Here is a 19,000-nt window from a genome sequence, read left to right on the forward strand (position 1 = left end):
TCTTCTCCACTTTAAGCCCATTTGGAAGAACCCCAAACACAGCTGTTAATGGGTTAGGAGGGATTGTGAGACCAAGGCTGTCTGAAAGGTAATTAAAAAGTTTGGTCCAAAATGATGTTAATTTGGAGTCCCCATTTTATGAAAGAGTTCATAGGGTGGGAGTTTGTAGTCAAGCCCTGTGCAAAAATCTTTATTTCTTGTTTTGATAGATTAAGGGGTTGCGGCAGACTTCATTATCTCAGCAATGGCAGAACTGCTTATTACTATTATTCACTATTATTATGAGTGGAGAGCCAATAGTTATGTACAGTATATAGTTTAAGCCACAGTATTAGCTAATATTTTTTGCAGAATGTAGTATATCTCCATGGGCTTCCATTGTCCATAATATCAGACAGAGTTCCACAGTTTACTTATAGGTTCTGGAAGTCACTTTGTGAAAGTTTGGGTGCAAGGGGAATTTGACTTCGGGGTATCACCCTGAAATGAATGGGTAAACTGAATGAATCAACCACAAACTAGAAAAATTAATTTGATGTACGGCAAATTCAAATCAAGACAATTGGTCAGATTTGTTGCCTGTAGGTGGGTTTTCTAGAAACTGTTTATTCCATTTAGCCATAGAAGATGTCCCTGTTTGATTGTCAGTATGGTTTTGTCCTTGACTTTTTAAATCTCCATTTCTGCTACTTGTTCTTCCTAGTGTTTCCAGTTATATTATTGACTTCCATTCTAAGTGGAAAATAATATGGAGCAATTTAAAAACAGCTGGTACTTTGGCTAAACAATTCTCTTACAGCTCAGTAAAGCACCCAACCTAAAAGTGGTCAGAAGATATATTTAGCTACCATGGACATTTGTTTTTGGGGGCCATCATGCACCTTGGCAACTAGATATATTGGCCCTTATGTTCTTAAATGCAGATTAGGCCCAGTATCATATAGCTTATCCCTTCCAGCACACTTCGCAATTCTCACCATCTTGAATATGTCACAGTTACCACCGGTTTACTGTAGTCCATATTATGGTCCCTGCTCTACCCCCCTGGTTGTTTCAGTAGACAGAACAGAGGAGTATTTGTTTCAATAAATCATTGAAGCTAGGCTATGAGGATCTACGGTGGAGTACTTGTTTATCAGAAGGGCTAAGGACTTGCACTGATCTATGCCTCACCACAATCTTATCACAGAGGTCTACAGTGTGTTCCTTTGACTCCATGGCTTGATTTTTGTCTTGATATGCAGTTTGACTTGTAGGACTTTATATATACAAGGCTGTGCCTTTCTAAACAATGCCCAATCAATCCAATATGCCAATTTGTGGACACCAATCAAGTTCAATACACATCTCAAAGGCAAGTAAAGCAAACAGCATGCACCTGACCACCATCTGGAGTGCCACAACAAAGGATCTGAATTCTTTTGTAAATGAGGGATTTCAGCTTCGGCATGGTGGCACAGTGGTAGCGCTGCTGCCTCACAGTTAGGAGACCCGGGGTTCGCTTCCCGGGTCCTCCCTGCATGGAGTTTGCATGTTCTCCCTGTGTCTGCGTGGGTTTCCTCCCACAGTCCACAGACATGCAGGTTAGGTGCATTGGCGATCCTAAATTGCCCCTAGTGTGTGTGTGTGTGCCCTGCGGTGGGCTGGCGCCATGCCCGGGATTTGTTTCCTGCCCTGTGTTGGCTGGGCTTGGTTCTGACCCTGTAGTTAGGATATAGCGAGTTGGATAATGAATGGATGGATTTTTAATAAATTTGCAAATTTTTCTGAAAAAATGTTTTTAATTTGCCATTATGGGTTATTAAGTATATTGGTGAACAATAATGGCAAATGTATCCATTTAAATTTAAATCTACCACAAAATGTGTACAGAAAGTAAAGGAGTCTGAATACTTTCTGGACCCAGTGTGTATGTGCATTTCTCCTTGGTATTAATAAAGTTTATCTAATCTACGTATTTAATCAGTACATTCTGATTTACTGAGTTTGGCATTGTGGATCATTTATGGGCTCACTCATTCACTTGCTGATTCATTCAAGGTTTTGTTTCTTTCACTGATTCATTCAGCATTTTGGTTCATGTACTAAATAATTTAGTGTTTCAGTTCTGTTGCTGATTTTCAGTTCAGGGTTTCAGTTCACCAACTGGCACTTTCAGCATTTTGGTTCACTTACTGATTAGTTCAGCATTTTAGGTGTCATATTGAGTTGTCCAGTGGTTCGGTTCAAGGCTTCTTTTTCTTCAGTTCATTCACTATTAGTAAATTCAGCATTTTGGTATGAGGACTGTAGTTCAACCTTAAATTTTTAAAGCACTGGCTTTTTTTCAGCACTGGCATATCTCAAGGGAATTCTTGACTTCTTTCATATTTGATCCACACATAAATGAAGACATTAGGTGCTAAAGAAATGTCTTATTTGAAGGAAAATAAATTTAAAAAATACAGAACTCGTATGCTTATGTAACAGATGGAAGCCTATATAAAGATTTTTCAAAGGTCACTGTTGTTGTTAACGAAATCGTTGCTGGCTTATTTTACAGTCTTCCTGCCAGCTGAGGAAAGGCAGCAGAGAGAGTAATAAAATAAGCCATCTATCAGCATATGAATGGGAAGTCAGGCAAACAGTGGCGTCATTTTACTTCCTGTCTTATTATTCTAGCAATTTTCGCATTAAAATGTATATCATAGAAAAAAAAGCCAATCTGTAGTGATCATGACATCTTTAAAAATAGCCATGAATGCCCTGACCTTAACTTTGCTATGTTTGTAACCTTGGGGCTTATTCATATTGCTTTCTGCTAAATGGATTCTCTTTGAAGGAACAAAATTAGAGATGTATCATTCACCTTTGTATCATGAGCTTAAAAAATCTTCTTTTACATAAAATAAATAAAAGGAATGAAGTCTAAAAAAGGTCTGAAAATGATCTGTTGTGTCTGTTTTTTAGTCATTGTTCATTTTTTTTGACTCCACCTTCAGTCGTGTAGTTTGCCCCAACAATGATCATTACCAGTTTTAACATTGTGCAAGTGTAATAGACAGATTGAAGGTGTAAACAGAGCCTGAACCAATAGATGACCAGAGCATATTGCAGACAGGAGTCCTATTATACTTGCCCTAGGACAGCTGGAGATGTGTCTCTCAAATTATTCAAGGGTTGTAAAGACAATGAAGAATGCACAAGAAAGGACTGCACATTACCCAGCCCTAGCCCAGAAGTACTTCCGAGAAGACCAGGCACCAGGTATAAAGAGTATGATGGTCCTTGCTCCAGTGAACTTAGCATTGTGTGGACATTGGGGCGGAGAGTTCATTTGGCAGGAGGAAGGAGAAAGGCACAAGATGGAAGAAAGGTAGAAAGTGTGAAAGGTCCTTCTATTTTGCTTTAGAGCCTCATTTGTTGTGTTTTCCCCTCCTGTAATTCTTTTTACTGCCTTTATTTCCAATATTCCAATTTTTAGTTTCTTTGGCAATTTTTAGGTGCATTTGCATATAATACACAAAGCACCTATTGTGAAAGCCCATGTCTGTCTGTCCACATAAAACAACCCTGCCCACTGTGAATCAGTTTTGTTGTGATGTGGCACATTTACTCTTCAAAGAAATTTGTTGGTACAGTTCAGTTTTTGTTCAGATATCTCAAACAGATCACACTGTATGAAGTTTAAACGTTTTTAAATTTACCTTTGAAAAGCATTGACTAGTTTGCAAACTTATCCATCAGAAAACTAAAAAATGTTTACTGTTACAATTTCACCTTGAGGATGTTTGCTTAAACTTATACATTTTGCATATTTCCCTCTTTTACTCATCCATCAGCCACTCGGATGCCCAATGCAAATCATTTAAAGGTAGAAGGTCATGCACAAGCACCTCATGAAGCAGATTCTTCTCCTGCCAAATATACAGGAATACCTCTGCAGCTTGGAGCCTCCACCATGGAGCTCCAAGTAGGTGGAGTTGACTCCAATGGACACCACTAGAGTCTAGCTGCAGGCTTTTAAAGCTCCACCCTTTTACACTATGGTTAAGATTAGGATTGTGGGAAGATTATCTAACTCAAATAATACCAAGTGCTGTTGAGTAAGTTAACTCCATCTACTTGAAGCTCCAGGGTGGAGGCTTTGGGGCTGCAGAAATATCAGACTCTTTCCTGCTGCTTCAGTTAGAGAGCATGCGCTAATAGCGCATTGTCACACCAACCACACAACAAACCACCTGGATTGGGACCCGAGTGCAGCAAGTGACATCTTGACAGCACAGGTGAGGTTTTTTTTTAAAGCGGCTGGTGTACCAATCCTGCCACCAACCCCCAAGTTTTCCCTGTAAGTTGGAGGAACCGAGAGGCAATTTAACTAACAGAGTACAAAAAAATTCACTTTCCTGGAAATAAATGCAAAGGAAACACAATTATGTAAGCATATATGCAGCTAAATGGTGTCTGAACTAATTAATAACATGGGAAGGTGCAGCCGACAAATACAAATATAAGATGGGTGTAAAAATGGACAGTGACATTGGGACTCTGATCTCTGGTGCTCAGCCCCTGACCTTCTAGTTTCAGATATACATGAACAATCGAGACAAGACCCTGATCTTTGTAGTACAGTTATACAATAAATCATTTCCTTTCAAAGTTCTTAATTATTTGCATAATTTTAAAGAATTCTTTTAAACTAATATTAATAGCTAGACTTGGAACTTATTACTGTTCCTTTTCTCTTTTCATAGGGTAATATTAGTACTGATTTTATGCTAGTATTGTATTTATTTGTATTAATAGACATTTTTCAATTGCTAATTATTTGATACTATTCTAGTGGGAATACTTTCAAAAATGTTATTTTTAAGAAAATTCAACAATTAGTCACAGACCCTTCACCAGTACCACTCATCAATCAATGCCATTTTCACATCACTTGAATTGGACTCTGCTATGCATGAAAGCTATTGAACCACCACAAGCCAATCTGTGCTCCTTGAGAAGTACTGCTATTACTTTTGAATATGACTTATTGTTGCAAAACTATGTAATAAACAAAAATGTTATAACTGATTCTTGGACAAAGTAAATCAATTTGAAATGTTCCAACTTGCGTATCAGTTAACTTACTTGCCGAAGACACCTGAATGTTAAACCATGAGTACATTGTCTAACTTGGGATTGAAGATGGCCTTAAATGTACCCCCCGTCCCCGTCTGGATACAAATTATAAAATAATATTGGTAATTGATCAATAAAATGACTGCAAAGTGGTGTGCTTCACTGTGTAAATTGTTCGAGAAAGTTGGAGCTTCTGCTTCTGTTTCTTGCTTGATATGCATCTCAGTGTAAGTAGGAGTATATTGGATTTCAGCTGTTTTATGTGTACCCACCTGAGCCTTGTCCTGCCTGCATGTGTGTATTTATGTATACTTGTCATTTGCAGTAGTAAGGCTTCCACAGCCAAAATGTATTATAAAGCTGCTAACACTTTTAAAACTGCCAAAGGAACATCTTTGTGTTATAAAATGGAAAGACAGATGTTAAAATGTTAAACTCACGCTGGAAGATCCAATTTAATACTGAGTGTGGAGTCTTCAAAAACACAAAATAAACCCAGCTGAGGGTTAGAATTGTCACAGGTTTCAATTATCACTCATTCCAAATGGAAAAGACAGTCATCTGCTCTCCATGTCACCTGCTGGTCAAGTAATGACAACTTCCCACAGTGGTAGGTTTTTATTCTATCTGACCAGAAGGAGGGGGGCCATTGACAGAGCTGAAGTGATGCCAGTCTTCCTCTTGGTGTTTTGCTTCAGTTCTAGAAACTGTGAATAACTGTTCAGCTCTACATATTACTACACTGTACTCTGCACACCCCTATATCGGTCCCCATAAGAGACTCCTTACAATTCCCTGTTCAATACTGGCCACATACATATATAGAGTATTTAGAGACTTGCTTATTGTTATATGTGAGATACTGCCAGAAAATGCTATCGATAAGTGTGCTTTACTAGTGTCAAGTTACTCCGGCCAACTACGCATGTGACAAGGTGAAAAGGCTGTGCTTCCACCCATGAGAGGCTTCTGTAACCTAGTTAGCTTCCCACCTTGTTTCTTTGAGCCATTAATCTTTATTATATGTAACATAATATTAAGTTGTTCTGCAAAATTAGAACATTAGAATAATCTAGATGAGAATAGGGGCGACACAGTGGCGCAATGGGTAGCGCCACTGCCTTGCAGTTAGGAGACCCTGGTTTGCTTTCCGGGCCCACCCTGCGTGGAGTTGGCATGTTCTCCCAGTGTCTGCGTGGGTTTCCTCCATGTACTCCGGTTTCCTCCAACAGTCCACAGACAAGCAGGTTAGGTGCATTGGCGATTCTAAATTGTGCTTGGTGTATGTGTGTGTGTGTGTGCTCCCTGCGGTGGGCTGGTGCCCTGCCCGGGGTTTGTTTCCTGCGTTGCACCCTGTGTTGGCTTGGATTGGCTCTGACAGACCCCCGTGACCCTGTAGTTAGGATATAGTGGGTTGGATAATGGATGGATGGATAAATGAGAATAGGCCATTCAGCTCAACAAAGCTTGCCAGTCTTAATCCACTTAATTCTTCTAAAAAAACATCAAGTTGAGTTTTGAAAGTCCCCAAATTCCTATTGTCTATCACCAGGGGTCTCCAACTCCAGTCTTGGAGAGCTTCTGTGGTTGCATGTTTTCATTCTAACCCTTTTCTTAATTAGTGACCAGTTTTTGCTGCTAGTTAACCATTTCCCTTTATTTTAATTGACTTTTCTTGAGACTTTGACCACTGAATTGATTCCTTTTTCCTTAAACAGCACCTAAACATAAATTTGATGTGAAGCGAGCTAACAGATGACCAACTAAGTTAGGGCCTCAAACTTCAACCAACTTCACTTCATTCAGTTTCTTAATTTGAAGCCAATTCTCGTTGATAATTAAACCCATTATTTAATTCCATGGCGCTCAATTCTGCCAAGACAGACGTTTCCAAAACTGTTGATTTTCTTTTTTAAGTGCGCTGTCAACATATTTTGTGGACCTGAGCAGATCAACATCACCTTTCTTTATTTTCAGTTATTGTGTGATGGACGCAGGTTGTTGTTTATGTGTTGGTTCATTTTGTGTCTTAATATTGTTTGGTTGCTAATAAAGTAAAAAAGAAATAATTAAGGGGCCTGAGTCTTAAGACGTGCATCAATTAAAATTAAGGCAAAGAGTTAATTAGCAGCAAAATCTGGTCACTAATTAAGAAAAGGGGTAGAATGAAAACCTGCAGCCACAGTAGCTCTCCAGGACTGGAGTTGGAGACCCCTGGTCTACCACACTACTTGGTAGCTTTTTCCAAGTGTCTATCGTTCTCTGCGTAAAGAAAAACTTCCTAATGTTTGTGCGAAAGTTACCCTTAACAAGTTCCTAACTGTGTCCCCATGTTCTTGATGAACTCATTTTAAAATAACAGTCTCGATCCACTGTACTAATTCCCTTCCTAATTTTAAACACTTCAATCGTGTCTCCTGTTAATTCACTTTTGCTTAAATCAACCCTATAACCTCATATTGAATGTTGTTTTTGACTTTTGATGTGTATTTTTACTAATATAATTTACAAATATTTTAGGTGGTCTAGTTGTCAGGAACAAACTGAAATTATTGGTGAAACTGTCTCCAGCAAAATTAAGGCCAATTCATACTTATAGGAATTTCACTCTGAATTCAAAAATTAGATGGCATTGGGAGTCCTGGGTTTTAGAATATTTGGGTTATCATCAGAAAAGAAAGACATGTTATGAAATAAACACTGAAAGATTAATTACAGAAGCTTCTGACAGAAGCCACCTGCTAACCAGCAAAGGTCAGTGAAGTTAGCAGCTCAGATGCCATAGTAAAGTGATTATCTAATTTATTTGAACACAAATGTGCTTAATTGCCATCATTAAGAATAGGCAGTCCCTAAATTAATTCCATTGCCAGGTTTGATCAAATTCTGTTTAACCTAAACAGGTTGAATAAGACATACACTCTCATTGATGGCCTGACAAGTAATCACGCATGAATGTGTACAGCTGGTGAGCACACATGTAACCGCTAGAAGGTGGAAGATGGGTCGCCATTGGAAAGCAAGCTACAGAGGTGATTAATTGCTTGTTCTTTACAACTGGGAGCTCTTAGTGTGCAAAACAGCTGCCAGTAGCAGTACAACCAGTGAAGGTTTGCATCTTCACTTCTGTGGTAATTTGAATCTCTTAAATATTCTGCTGTTTCTATCTCTTAACCTTTCTTGTTATTTTGTGGAAATTACACAAATGAATCCATTTAATGAATTCAAATCCTCTTTATTTTTCCACTGATATAATTATGATTGAAGCTTCCATGCCATTTCAGGCCAACACACACACTCTTTCAGGATTGTTTAGAGCTACCAATCTATCCAAAAAGTAACTTTTTTGTGATGTAAAAGAAAACAAATGATGTGAAAAAAACCTGGCGAGACAAGGAGAATATTCACAATTTAAATAGACAGTGTCTGGGAAATCATCTGAACCCAGGATTCAATATCTGTGAGACAGCAGCACTCATGCAATATAGATTTATGATATTGTCATTGCAACCCTCCACCTGAATTCTTATTGAAAAAACTATTTCTCTTTCTTTTTCTTATTATTAAGACAATGCAGGGTGACTCACTGGCTGTAATACTGGACTGCAAAATGTAAAACTGCAGATTTCATTTTGAGCTCTCACTATACAATTGCAATTTTAAAAACAACATATTTAAGTAAAACACAGTCATTTACTTGTGTGCTGGTAAAGCTTCTTGAGATGTTTTTTACAACTAAAAGGTGTGATACCAAGCAAAATGTGTCAGTGTTCATTTTCTTTGTATGCTGGAATGGCTTAATAGAAGATTAAAGACGGTCACACTATTATCCACAAAGCAATAGCAATACCATCAGACCTCTTTACACAAGCCTAATTGTACCCTCGGTCCCCTAGGTTTGTCTCCTTTATTGGTATGACCTGAATATTTAGTAAGATGAAACTAGTTCATTTCAGGTTGCATCTGACAGGCAGATCTTTCCTCAGCTCATCATTCTCTTCACAGGGAGTAACCATTACTGAAGCGTTTCTCAACCTTAAAGTATTTGCGACCCGAGTTTTCATAACAGTTTTAATCGCGCCCTTTTACAATTTTTTTGAAATGTAGATGCATATTTTATTATATCTACTTAACTTTTATTGACATTTATCTAACTCTATATTTATTGTTCTACAGGGTGGGCCATTTATATGGATACACCTTAATAAAATGGGAATGGTTGGTGATGTTAACTTCCTGTTTGTGGCACATTAGTATATGTGAGGGGGGAAACTTTTCAAGATGGGTGGTGACCATGGTGGCCATTTTGAAGTTGGCCATTTTGGATCCAACTTTTGTTTTTTCAATAGGAAGAGGGTCATGTGACACATCAAACTTATTGGGAATTTCACAAGAAAAACAATGGTGTGCTTGGTTTTAACGTAACTATATTCTTTCATGAGTTATTTACAAGTTTCTCTTTGCTTACAGCCATTGACATGTCGCAGAGGTTAACACGTGAGGAGCGGTTAGAAATTGTGTTGATGTCTGGTGAACGCAGTAACCGGGTCATTGCAGCAGATTTCAATGCAAGACACCCTATGAGACCACCCATCTCCCATGCTACAGTTAGCAAACTGCTTGTTAAGTTTCGTGAAACTGGTTCAGTGTTGGATTTGCCAAAATGTGGATGCATGAAAACTGTCACTAATGAAGAAACATCAGTGGCTGTCCTAGCTTCATTCAGCGGTCATTTAGTTCGCTGATGACACTGCTATTGTGGGCTGCATCAGGAGTGGACAGGAGGAGGAGTACAGAAAGTTATTCAAAGACTTTGTTAAATGGTGCGACTCAAACCACTTACACCTTAACACCAGCAAGACCAAGGAGCTGGTGGTGGATTTTAGGAGGCCCAGGCCCCTCATGGACCCTGTGATCATCAGAGGTGACTGTGTGAAGAGGGTGCAGACCTTTAAATATCTGGGAGTGCAGCTGGATGACAAATTGAACTGGACTGCCAATACTGATGCTCTATGTAAGAAAGGTCAGAGCAGACTATACTTTCTGAGAAGGTTGGCATCCTTCAATATCTGCAGTAAGATGCTGCAGATGTTCTACCAGACGGTTGTGGCGAGTGCCCTCTTCTACGCGGTGGTGTGCTGGGGTGGCAGCATAAAGATGAAAGACGCCTCACGCCTGGACAAACTTGTTAAGAAGGCAGGCTCTATTGTAGGATTAAAGTTGGACAGTTTAACATCTGTGGCAGAGCGACGGGCATTAAGCAAATTCCTGTCAATCATGAAGAATCCACTGCATCCACTTAACAGTGTCATCTCCAGGCAGAGGAGTAGCTTGAGTGACAGACTTTTGTCACTGTCCTGCTCCACTGACAGACTGAGGAGATCGTTCCTCCCCCACACTATGCGACTCTTCAATTCCACCTGGGGGAGTAAATGCGAACATTAATTTTATTTTAATTTTTTTCATTTTTATTACTATTTAATTTAATATTGTTTCTTTGTATCAGTATACTGCTGCTGGATTATGTGAATTTCCCCTTGGGATTAATAAAGTATCTATCTATCTATCTATCTATCTATCTATCTATCTATCTATCTATCATTCAGCAAGAGCCCACAGCGTAGCACTCGCCGTATGTCACTGGAGAGTGGCATTAGTCGAACATCCCTTCGGTGGATATTAGCTACTCACAAATGGCACCCTTACAAACTCCAGCTACTGCAGCATCTCAACGAGGATGACCCAGATCGGCGCACTGAATTTGCAGAATGGGCAAAACAAAAGTTGGAACAGGACCCTCAGTTTACGCAGAAGATTTTGTTCAGTGATGAGGCAAACTTTTATGTGAATGGTGAAGTTAACAAACAAAACCACCGCTATTGGTCTGACACTAACCCACATTGGATAGATCCCTCCAAAACTGTTGGAACAAAAAAATTGATGGTATGGTGTGGTATATGGGGTACAAAGATAGTGGGGCCATTCTTCATCAATGGAAACCTCAAGGCCACTGGATATGCGAAATTGCTACATGATGATGTGTTTCCTTTATGCACTGAAGCTGGCACGTTCCCTGAGTTTTTCCAGCAAGATGGTGCACCACCACATTATGGGTGTCAGGTCTGAGCATTCCTAGATGAACAGTTTCCTGGAAAGTGGATTGGTCGTCGTGGGCCAGGAGAATGGCCCCCAAGGTCTCCCAATCTGACCCCCTTAGACTTTTATCTTTGGAGTCATCTGAAGGCAATTGTCTATGCTGTGAAGATACGAGATTGCAGCACCTGAAACTACGGATACTGGAAGCCTGTGCTAGCATTTGTCCTGTGGTGTTGCTATCAGTGTGTGAAGAGTGGGAGAAGAGGGTTGCATTGACAATCCAACACAATGGGCAGCACATTGAACACATTTTATAAGTGGTCAGAAACTTGTAAATAACTCATGAAAGAATAAAGTTGCGTTAAAACCAAGCACACCACTGTTTTTCTTGTGAAATTCCCAATAAGTTTGATTAGTCACATGACCCTCTTCCTATTGAAAAAATAAAAGTTGGACCCAAAATGGCCAACTTCAAAATGGCCACCATGGTCACCACCCATCTTGAAAAGTTTCCCCCCTCACATATACTAATGTGCCACAAACAGGAAGTTAATATCACCAACCATTCCCATTTTATTAAGGTGTGTCCATATAAATGGCCCACCCTGTAGTATCAGAATGTAGTTTAAGTTCATTTGTTTTGGTTTCAACAGATATTTTTTTCATATTTTCGATTCTTGTTTTCTTTTTTTCACATCTTCGCGCCCCCCTTTTTGTTACTTCGCGCCCCTAGGGGTCCCCGCCTCACAGGTTGAGAACCACTGCATTACTGCCCTTTTTGTGACAAAGTCATGGGTGTCAAAAGCATTATAATTTTCTTATTATTATATATTTAATAATAATTACACACATATAGCGCTTTTCTCACTATTCAAAGTGTTTTACATAGACAGAGGTGAACCATTATGACCACCACCAATGTGTAGCACCCACCTGGATGATACTACAGTGGCCAAACTCTGTATAGCCAAATATATCTGAAAATCACACAGGATTGCCTCAATGGGATTTTAACAGGCCCTGTTTTTTTTTTTTATTCCCTCCCCTTGACTCATCTACATAGACTAGAAAACAATTCCCCAAAAAAAAAACCTTTATAGAAAAAACAAATGAAAGAAATCATGGGAAAGGCAATTCAAACAACGTCACCCTTCCAGATAGATTGGTCCTGCAATGGGTGTCAAACAATGGGGCAAATACACCACACAAAACAGAACACAAGTAATCATCTGCACAGAGCTAGATGGCCAATCTGCCATTGCCACTTCAGAAGTACAATCCAGTAGTACAAACTACAAGGCAAAATGTAAGAATAGATTATGGCACTCACTAAATACAAAACTATCCCATATCACACAAGGATGCAGATATGTTGAAATATATCAAACAAAGTAGAAACAAATTAACATTAATGAAAAACAATATCTTTCAGTCAGTTAATCGTACAAAGGCAGATTGTAGAAAAGGAGTCAGACGAGCCAGACACAGTCAGAGATCTGGAGACCTTGGCCAACTAGCCACCTGTCCTCAACTGGCCATCCTACAGCTGAGTCATTGCTGGGCCGGACCCTTCTACCCGATGATTCCAGTTCTCCCTTAACTGAGATGACTTTTCCATAGATGGGCAAACAACTTGGCAGTAGAGCACTGGCACCAAGTGCTACATGAGGATACCGACAAGAGAAACAATAGTGGAGGGTTAGTAACAGTTATTAAATATCATATTGTAGCAGTGCTACTAGTAGTTAAAATTGCATCTCCCAGCAGTCCCTGCAGGTAGTCAGAGGGGTTTAAAAGGAGGGAAGGTGTCCAAAAGGAAAAAAAGTATTTTCCTTCTGTCAATTATTTAGTCGCTGTGTCCTGGATTGTATTCGTTGTTGGGGTCTGGATCGTTTGTCTACCTGGGTGCTGAGGACTGATTCTGGATTTGCAGCTTTCCTGCAAGTATAGGAGCTCTCCTGAACCATCCATCCGTCTTCACCCTTACAGCGTCTACCGGTAGGATTGTTTTTTCATTCCCTTACAACATACAGATCTCTGGACTTACGCTCGTCATCTCTCTTTACATCTGGTGTGGTATTCCATGGACTTTGCTGGGTGGAGCTGTGTTTTTGTGTTTAATATCGCCGTAGGGGTACTGGGGTGGTATTGTTTATATTATTTAATTTTATTATATTCTTTAATTGTTGTTAGTTCCCAGTGTGCTTTATTTTGTCTCTGTTTGGGATCCTCTATAAAAATAAATAAATCATCTTGATGGTGTGAATCTTAGCGGCACCAGACTGCTACAGTATTACTTATAGTTTAGTAATAATGGCTAACAATAGATGCAGTATACATAGTTAATTAGCAGCTCTACCCAGCCCTGGTGGTGTCCAAACGGGAGCTATGCCAGACGAATGCTGCCACCCAGTGTTCTGGAGAAATCTGCAGCCCTGGCAGGGAGTCTCCTATTGTCCATCCATTATCCTAGACTCCAGATAAGAAGAGGGAGCACTGATCCTTCCACCAGGGATGCCCATCTATCCTGGATGGTCTCACAGCCTAGTAAGGAAACATTATCAAACATGGCGGGGATGTCAGATCCTCTATAACTTACATTACAATATCCATTCACTTAGTGAATACTCCTGTTGTTTAAGTCAATGGACTATAAATATAGGCGGACAGCTGGAGAAGCAAGAGTGAGACTTTATGAAGGGGATTTGCCATCCACAGTGTCACTAGGACGCTAAGAGGGGTATGGGAACTCCAAACCTTTTAGAGAATAATAAAATAGAACTTTTTTCCTCCTAATTATTGACTTTCCCCTGCACCCCATCATATTTGAGTCATTTGTCACTTTCTCTATGTTGATGGGGAGCTCAGCACATTTGTCTTCAGCATCCTGGATCTCTATTCATTATAATGCCCCCTTCAAACAGCACTAAATCAAGTGAAGAAAGCCTGTGTAGAAATTCAGAGAACTGGCAAAATTGATCTTACTGTGCATACAGTGTTATCAGCCATAACAGGCCTGAGTGACTGGCACAATATAATAGAAGCCAGTTTACACGAAATTTGGAGAGATGAGGAAAACCACTGCAAACTGTCAGGCAGTGACTCTTTTTGACTCAAAGCTTACTTTGTATGTGCCTGTTTTAAAATTATCCTTAACAAAACCTAGCGAATAAATTGTCCATACAAGTATTTCATTAGTTTGGCTAAATCTCATTCATCTCATGCGTAGGAGTGTCATATTATGATTCATGGTTGTCCACTTATAAAAGCCTCTGTGTTTCACCTGACAAGTTACATAAATTAGATTTATAGGAATCAAAATTGAAATATCTCACTGTGCATGTAGGGATGGTTGGAAATAGTCATTTGCTGGCACGTAAGCAGTGGCATAGCTAGAGTTCAAGCCACTCGAGGCGGGGCGGTCTTCAATTTGCCGCCCTTCAAAATAGCTGAATATGTTTACCTATTTAAATAGAAAATTAAAATGACATATAGAGAAAAATGTACAAAAATTTTGCATAGATATATTCATATATAGAGAAACAGAAATAACTTTTCACATATAATTATTTATAAGCATCAGCTAGACAAGAATATAGTATAGATGCACTGATAAGCAGTGTTCTTATTATTAGTTTCATATAATTACAAAGCAAAAACCAGAACCAGTGTAGTGTACAAGTGATAGGCTGGGATGTTTTCTGCACAGAGTAAGAACGCATTCAGATTGATAACAAAACAAAATTATAATTTATAAGTTAGTTGTTTATCTTCCTAGAAATTATTATCGGGGGAATGTTTATGTTTATTTTTGTTATTGCCTCATAAATTTCAACTGCTTTGTCTGATGCATTTGTGGATAAAAATCAGAGAAGTTTACCTTTATTCATTCATGATTGATATTTTTCTGAACCTTGCTGCATACACATGAATTGTACTGGGCCTTTTGGCCAATAATGCTGTCCCCGAAAAATGTGCTGCCCGGGGTTGGACGCCCCCTCCACCTACCCTTAGCTATGCCGCTGTGCGTAAGCTGACAGTGAGAGAATCCTCTAACCAGACTGTTGATGACCGAGCACGGCCTTCTGAACGCTTCACTTGCTTTTGAAGAGAAATGAAGGTGAAATTGATGAGGCAGGAGTTAGTGCTTCTGCATCACTGCTGAAGAGCTCTTGTTCAAAACCAGACCTTCGCACTGTCAGTGTGGAATTGGCATGATCTCCCAGTATCCAAGTTGTTTTTTCTTCAGGTGGCCAGGTTTTACTTTCTGAAGCTGATTGTGATTAATTCCAACATTAGGGTTTCGGCTAAGTTTAACAGCCAGATGCCCTTCCTGACACTAACTCTCTTTATGTATCTGGGCTTGGGATCAGCACCATGTTAGGCTGCTTTGTACCCACAATGGTGGCCAAATGTCCTTGTTTATTCTGAAGATGTGCAGATGAGATTGACTTTTACTCTGAATTGTTCATCAGTGTGTGTGCCTTACAGTTAACTGACACACTCTCAAGGGTTGTTTCAGGTCTTGTGTTTCAAAACACATGTACAGTATAATGAGTGGATATAAAATGGAACATAAACCAATTTTTAAAACAGCCACTTGCAATATGATTTCTAAAACACAAGTGCTGGTTAAAGGTGCTTGTCATTGCATACTTTAGATGTTATCTGTCTGCCAAGTATTGCCTTGACACTCTCACCCTGTCAGGCAGCATGGTGGTACAAGTGGTAGTGCTATTCACAGTTAGGAGACCAGTGTTTGCATCCTGGGTTCTTTCTGTGAGGAGTTTTGCATGTTCACCCCATCTCTGTGTGGGCTTCCTCCATATGCTCCGGTTTCCTCCCACTGACCAAAGAGATGCAGGTTAGGTGAATTGGCAATGCTAAATTGGCCGTAGAGCATGTTTGGTGTGTGTGTGTGTGTTCACTCTGCAATAGACTAGTTCAAGTTCAAGTTCACGTTCAAGCACTTTATTGTCATTGTGTAACACAACGAAATTACTTTTTGTGACAGCCCCGAGGTGCATTTAAAGAAAAGTCAAATAATTCCAGTATGTCATATACAGTGTTAAGTGATCAAGTAACCAGAGCAAATTATTATTGCTCAAAGTACAGCAGCATAAATTGTTATTGCACCTGTTAATGAATAGTACATTACATATTATACATTGTATTACATTAGTGTATTGCACATTACCAATATAGCTTATTGCACATGTTCAATTAAAAAATGATCTCAGACTGAAGAGATTCAGAGTTCAGAAAGTTTATGGCAGATGGGAAAAAGCTATTTTTTAGTCTGTCTGCGCATACTCAGATTGATGGGAGGAGCTCAAACAAAGAATTTCCATGATGAGAATGTTTTTGGCCCTTCTCACACAGCGAGTCTTATACGAGAGTTCGAGTGATGGCAGTTCAGTCTCAATAATGGCCTCTGCTGTTTTTACGACCCACTGCAGGTCTTCTTCAGCAGCCTTGGTGCAGCTGATGTACCAGGCCATCATGCAGTTAGTTAAAATGCTCTCTATAGTGCATCTATAGAAATTAACCAGCAGCTTCTGGGGGAGGTCAGCTCTCCTTAGCTACTTGAGAAAATAGAGGCATTGTTGTGCTTTACCAATTATAGCCAAGTTGTTGTCAGCCCAGGACAGGTCCTCTGAGATGGTGGCTCCTAGAAACTTAAAGCTGGAAATTCTCTCCACAGCATCTGCATTGATTGTTATCAGACTGTGATTGGTATATTTAGTGGTCCTAAAGTCCAGAATAACTTCTTTGGTCTTTTTGGTATTTAAGACCAGGTTGTTGGTGTTGCACCATTCTGTCAGATTCTGAACCTCTTCCCTATATGCAGCTTCACTGTTGTCTGTTATAAGCACAATGACAGTTGTATCATCCGCAAATGTAACAATAATGTTTGATTGGTGGATGGGTTGACAGTCATGGGTGAAGAGTGCATAGAGACTTAGTACACATCCTTGCAGCACATCAGTGCTCAGGGTAAGAGTGGAGCATGTGTGTTTTCCCATCCTGACACACTGGGGGCGGTTGGTGAGAAAATCCAGTAACCAGTTGCATAAGGACGGAGCAAGTCCTAGTGCATGGAGTTTTTGGATCAGCTGGTTAGGTATGATGGTATTAAATGCAGAGCTGTAGTCATATGAAGAGCATCCTAACATAGGTGTTGGGCTTTTCCAGGTGCGAGAGAGCAGCATGTAGAGCCACACAGATGGCGTCCTCAGTTGATCTGTTTGACTGATAGGCAAACTGGTGTTGGTCTAGATCAGCTGGGATGGAGGCTTTGATGTGGGTGATTACCAGTCGTTCAAAGCACTTTGCGATGACAGGGGTGAGAGCGACTGGTCGATAGTCATTAAGACAGGTTATCCTCGTTTTTTTGGGAGCAGGTACAATGGTTGTGGATTTCAGGCACAAGGGGACTACACCTGAGGAGAGAGAGAGGTTGAATATGTGTGTAAATACCTCCGCTAATTGGTTAGCGCAGGCATGGAGCACATGTCCTTGCACATTATCAGGACCTGCTGCCTTCCTTGTATTGATGTTTCCGAGTGCCCGCCGCACATCTTGTATGTGTATGACCAAAGGCTGTGAGTCTCCGGTGAGTTCGAAGCTTACTGGAGGCTGGTTATTGTCCTTGTCAAACCGTGCAAAGAAACTGTTAAGTTCCTCTGCTAGGTTGGCATTGTTATTGGCCAGTGTGTCTTGTACGTCATCTTGTACGTGACTCTCATTCAGCGCAGGGTTACAAGCCTTTCCCAGTAGCAGCACCAAGCCCACCAGCAGGTCACAGAGCACACAGAAGCACAAGCACACATTCTTACACAGATGGGACCGCCTACAGCTGATGAAGTAACCAATATTTAGAAGATAGTAAAAATGGAGTACTGATGTGTAGCCCCTTTATTGTTATCAGTATGGGGGAGTATAGCATTACTGCTGTTAGTGCAGCTGTTGCATGCTGCAGAGACTTGGGCTGATATACTGGCCTTGTCGCTAACTGCATGCAGTTCACACACTTTTCTTTGTTTAAAAGGCCTTTTGTAAAGTGCTATGAGAAACTGTGCCTGATAGCCCATCTAGGATAGGTTAATAAAAAATAATAAATGCATTCAAAACTCTCATTTTTTTTGTTTTAGCACTGGTAGCAAGCAAAGGCACAAGTAGTTGCTAGGTGAACTTATTTGGACTTAATTAATTAAAACTATAGTGAATAAAAAACCAAAATTGCACTCTATGTGTATTCTTTTCACAATTTCACCATTTGTCTATTCATTTTTAAACCCATGTAAAACTAACAGCAAAGATATGCAAATGTTAAGAAAGTTTTTAATTATTAAAATGTATATGTTTAAGCTTAGATAAACCAACCAGTGTGTATTAGCTTAATCTAACAGGCAAGTAACCAGACCATGGGAATTTAGCAGTTGACTGATTTTTTGACTTACTAAAAAATCCATCAAGTGACAGTATAAAAGAAGATAACTCTATTGGGTTGACGCAGAACGACATACAACACTTTGGACAGACAGATGACACACAGTTTTTAATATGACAGATGTGAATCGCAGTGTTTGATACAAGAGAAAGGCAGACACCTGACGCCAGTCAAAGGATGAAAGTACAGCGCCACCCACTAAATGATAATGCACTCCAATGGAGACAAGTATTGAGGAAAAAGGCTGCCCAACATTGGTGTGTAAAGAATGCCTTAGCTCAGGTATTGTCGGGCATTGAGGACTGAAATGGCTACAGGTTTTTGTTCCAACCCACTTCCTTAATT

This window comes from Polypterus senegalus, chromosome 1, assembly GCF_016835505.1.
Source record: "Polypterus senegalus isolate Bchr_013 chromosome 1, ASM1683550v1, whole genome shotgun sequence".
Classification (NCBI taxonomy): Eukaryota; Metazoa; Chordata; class Cladistia; order Polypteriformes; family Polypteridae; genus Polypterus; species Polypterus senegalus.